Source organism: Solanum pennellii, chromosome 2 (genome assembly GCF_001406875.1).
Source record: "Solanum pennellii chromosome 2, SPENNV200".
Classification (NCBI taxonomy): Eukaryota; Viridiplantae; Streptophyta; class Magnoliopsida; order Solanales; family Solanaceae; genus Solanum; species Solanum pennellii.
The window spans coordinates 18,310,368-18,315,773 of record NC_028638.1 but is presented as its reverse complement, the minus strand read 5'-3'; positions in this window follow the sequence as shown (position 1 = coordinate 18,315,773).

Here is a 5,406-nt window from a genome sequence, read left to right as displayed (position 1 = left end):
CAAACTATTGACCCACCTATGCCAGCTGCTGAGAAAAATGTGAGAAAGGATAATGATAAGGTGGTAAAGGGTAGTGGTGAAGCAGAGGAAAGTAATGGAAAAGATGCAGAAGTACCCATCAAGGTAATACCCATGCCTAGGCCACCACCACCCTTCCCTCAGAGATTAGTGAAGAAGACCGAGGATGGTAAATACCGGCGTTTCATAACAATGTTGAAGCAGCTTTCTATCAATGTCCCTTTGGTAGAAGCTCTAGAACAAATACCCGGTTATGCCAAATTTATGAAAGATCTGGTCACCAAGAAAAGATCGGTCACTTTCGAGGATGATGATAGACTGCAGCATTGTAGTGCTATTGCTACTAGATCCCTCGTACAAAAAAAAAGAAGATCCTAGTGCGTTCACTATTCCTTGTACAGTTGGGTCATTACATTTTCCGAAAGCATTATGTGATCTGGGGGCAAGCATAAATCTCAATTTACTTTATACAATTCTGCCTGACCTAGGTTACAAATGTTCGAAATTACCATGTTTACCACCTTATACATAGGTGCTTTTGCATTGTTAGTTTCTTAGGTAGTTGGGTTAGACACATGTAGGTCCAAAACACTACAAGGTTGATGTGGGTTCATCGGGGTTGCTTAGGGTACCTTTAGTTCTGTCACTGTCGTTCAGAACGAGACCCCGACGATGGACCGTCGTAGCCACGACGGACCGTCATAGCTATGACGGTCCGTCCTGCACGACCGTCGTGATGGTAAGAGACCCCTCTGCTAAGGGTCTCCAATATTTTTCTAGGTGTCCAACGACGGACACCTACGACGGACCGTCATAGCTATGACGGTCCGTCCTGCACGACCGTCGTGATGGTAAGAGACCCCTCTGCTAAGGGTCTCCAATATTTTTCTAGGTGTCCAACGACGGACACCTACGACGGACCGTCATAGCTATGACGGTCCGTCCTGCACGACCGTCGTGATGGTAAGAGACCCCTCTGCTAAGGGTCTCCAATATTTTTCTAGGTGTCCAACGACGGACACCTACGACGGACCGTCATAGCTATGACGGTCCGTCCTGCACGACCGTCGTGATGGTAAGAGACCCCTCTGCTAAGGGTCTCCAATATTTTTCTAGGTGTCCAACGACGGACACCTACGACGGACCGTCATAGCTATGACGGTCCGTCCTGCACGACCGTCGTGATGGTAAGAGACCCCTCTGCTAAGGGTCTCCAATATTTTTCTAGGTGTCCAACGACGGACACCTACGACGGACCGTCATAGCTATGACGGTCCGTCCTGCACGACCGTCGTGATGGTAAGAGACCCCTCTGCTAAGGGTCTCCAATATTTTTCTAGGTGTCCAACGACGGACACCTACGACGGACCGTCATAGCTATGACGGTCCGTCCTGCACGACCGTCGTGATGGTAAGAGACCCCTCTGCTAAGGGTCTCCAATATTTTTCTAGGTGTCCAACGACGGACACCTACGACGGACCGTCATAGCTATGACGGTCCGTCCTGCACGACCGTCGTGATGGTAAGAGACCCCTCTGCTAAGGGTCTCCAATATTTTTCTAGGTGTCCAACGACGGACACCTACGACGGACCGTCATAGCTATGACGGTCCGTCCTGCACGACCGTCGTGATGGTAAGAGACCCCTCTGCTAAGGGTCTCCAATATTTTTCTAGGTGTCCAACGACGGACACCTACGACGGACCGTCATAGCTATGACGGTCCGTCCTGCACGACCGTCGTGATGGTAAGAGACCCCTCTGCTAAGGGTCTCCAATATTTTTCTAGGTGTCCAACGACGGACACCTACGACGGACCGTCATAGCTATGACGGTCCGTCCTGCACGACCGTCGTGATGGTAAGAGACCCCTCTGCTAAGGGTCTCCAATATTTTTCTAGGTGTCCAACGACGGACACCTACGACGGACCGTCATAGCTATGACGGTCCGTCCTGCACGACCGTCGTGATGGTAAGAGACCCCTCTGCTAAGGGTCTCCAATATTTTTCTAGGTGTCCAACGACGGACACCTACGACGGACCGTCATAGCTATGACGGTCCGTCCTGCACGACCGTCGTGATGGTAAGAGACCCCTCTGCTAAGGGTCTCCAATATTTTTCTAGGTGTCCAACGACGGACACCTACGACGGACCGTCATAGCTATGACGGTCCGTCCTGCACGACCGTCGTGATGGTAAGAGACCCCTCTGCTAAGGGTCTCCAATATTTTTCTAGGTGTCCAACGACGGACACCTACGACGGACCGTCATAGCTATGACGGTCCGTCCTGCACGACCGTCGTGATGGTAAGAGACCCCTCTGCTAAGGGTCTCCAATATTTTTCTAGGTGTCCAACGACGGACACCTACGACGGACCGTCATAGCTATGACGGTCCGTCCTGCACGACCGTCGTGATGGTAAGAGACCCCTCTGCTAAGGGTCTCCAATATTTTTCTAGGTGTCCAACGACGGACACCTACGACGGACCGTCATAGCTATGACGGTCCGTCCTGCACGACCGTCGTGATGGTAAGAGACCCCTCTGCTAAGGGTCTCCAATATTTTTCTAGGTGTCCAACGACGGACACCTACGACGGACCGTCATAGCTATGACGGTCCGTCCTGCACGACCGTCGTGATGGTAAGAGACCCCTCTGCTAAGGGTCTCCAATATTTTTCTAGGTGTCCAACGACGGACACCTACGACGGACCGTCATAGCTATGACGGTCCGTCCTGCACGACCGTCGTGATGGTAAGAGACCCCTCTGCTAAGGGTCTCCAATATTTTTCTAGGTGTCCAACGACGGACACCTACGACGGACCGTCATAGCTATGACGGTCCGTCCTGCACGACCGTCGTGATGGTAAGAGACCCCTCTGCTAAGGGTCTCCAATATTTTTCTAGGTGTCCAACGACGGACACCTACGACGAACCGTTGTACCCTCGACGGTCCGTCCTGCACTACCGTCATGATGGTCAGAGACCCCTCTGCTAAGGGTCCCAATACTTTTCCAAGTGTCCTACGACGGACACCTACGACGGACCGTCATACCCACGACGGTCCGTCCTGCATATACCGTCATGCTGGTCAGAGACTCTCCTTCAGGGTTCTCTATTTATACAGAGTCCAAGTACAACACGACGGACCTCACGACGGTCCGTCATAGTCACGACGAGCCGTCACCAGGCCCGTCGTGTGTCACTGTGTCTACAGTAGTTACATATTATTTTCACTGTTTTATTGCATATGGGTTCGCTTGTCTTGTTTGCCACTACTCGTACTAATAGTGATCTTTTGAAGGTACTATCTACTATGGCACCCAAGCAAGACCGAACCTACGCACGCGAGCGATCAAAGTCTGTTGCCCCGTCTGCACGCTTGATCATCGGCTCTGATGATGAGCGGGACCCTGAGTATGTGCCCCAAGGCACTTCCGCCCCTTCCCGTGCTGCACGTACTCCCAGAGCCACACCCCAAAAAGGTGGCGTCCGGCGTAGTCACTGCCTCCCAGTCTGATGAGGAGCGCACACTGACCGGCACACCCTCTGGGTCAGCCACGAATGAGGAAGGAGCGTCTGGCTCCTTAGGAGTATCCTGGTCCGAGGAAGCTTCTGGCTCTGCAGAGGTTCCCGCACCCGACACTGCTGCAGCGTCGGCCTCGTCTGATGAGGCTGACAGTTCAGAATCTACATCCGGCGCACCAGCTCAGGTCCCCACCCCAGCCTCTGACCAGCCAAACCGGTGGTGTGTCGACGGCCAGTTTCAAGTTTACTCCGACGCCAAGTTCCTGACTGATAAAGGAGTAATGACTCGAACACTCACCTTGGAGCGGCGGGTACTTACAGGGAGTCTCCCAACGATGCCGGAGATCCATAACCTCTTCACCAGGCATCGCTTAGAGTGGACAGCACGTCCGTTGGGACGATACAGCGAGGAGATGGTCCGAGAGTTCTACGCGTCCTACGTAGCGACTCTCCGATCACAGATCGACAGGCGGGCTGCTCCCGCTAAACAGGCCCCATTGGAGCAGGTTCGAGTCCGGGGCGTGCAGGTTGACATTTCCCTGCCAGCCATCCGCCGGTTCCTATACGGCGAGAGTGCAGATGCTACTCGGACCCCCATCACTGCCGAGTTTGACTATCGCTGGCAGATAGTGAAGGATGGACAGTTCCTGCGAGAGCCAGCACTGAGGGAGACCACCAAGAGGTGGATGGCCCTGCACCTATCAGTCGACGGAGAGGGTGCAGATTGGGTCACTGAGCCGAAGGGGGCCATCAAGAAGGCCAACCTCACGTTCGTCGCGAAGTTCTTGTGGCTGCTCGTCCGTCACTGCCTTTCCCCCACAGCTGCTGACAACATCGTCACTTGGGATCGCGCAGTGTTGATAGCGGCGATGATAGCCGGATTCGAGGTCGACTTCGCATGGCTTCTCCAGGCAGTCATGCACGAGAGGGCATTCAAGGTCACCACCACCTACCCCTTTCCGTGCATGATCTTTGCCCTTTGCAGGTCTGCAGGTGTGCCCATATGGCACATAGATCAGTTGAGGACCCCACAGGGTACCGTTGACGTCGGCCTCATCAGAGACGAGGCCAATGAGTTGGCCCCACGTAGAGGGCCCCGTCTAGAGCTGCCACCACTTGCGGATGATCTGGTAGACACGGTAGCCCAGGCCCGCACAGCTACACAGGCGTCCACTGACACTACCCCGGTCGAGTCTATCCCGGGTAGTAGCACAGCCCCGAGCTCCTCTCGCACAGCCCCTCTACCGGTACTGGTCCCGCTTGCTAGGGTCCAAAAATTAGAGGCACAAATGGCCACTCTTCTGCATCATATCCAGCCGTGGATGCAGAAGTCGATTACTGAGTCTGAAGCGCGTCTAGAGAGGAAGATGCAGCAGTTTACAGAGCGGAAGATTGCTGAGGTCAACCAGCGTCTGGACGCCTTTGAGTTGAGAGTGTTAGCCCGACCAGCCCCTCCGGTGGATGTGTCGACTCTTCAGGCTGCAGTCGATAGTCTTCGGGCAGACATCGACACGATCCTAGAGGCGAGGGTGCCGGAGTCTGAGGCCCCTTCTGTCGAGCCTGCTGAGGACACCGTGCTAGCGGCCCTGTTCACTACTTCTGAAATTCCACCACCTCCCCCTCGAGATACTGCCAAGAGGCGTAGGGGTCGAGCAGAGGATGAGGCGCGAGCAAGGAAGAAGGAGCGCCGAGAGATGGAGGCTGCAAGGAGAGCCTCACTTGCTGAGGAGGAGGCGCACTAGATCAGAGCATCACAGTTAGCAGCTGGGGCGTCTAGATCCCGCACTATGGAGACAGCAGGAGGCACTACTGATGGTGCGGTTGTTGCTGAGGACACCACTGAGGGTGTTCAGATTGCA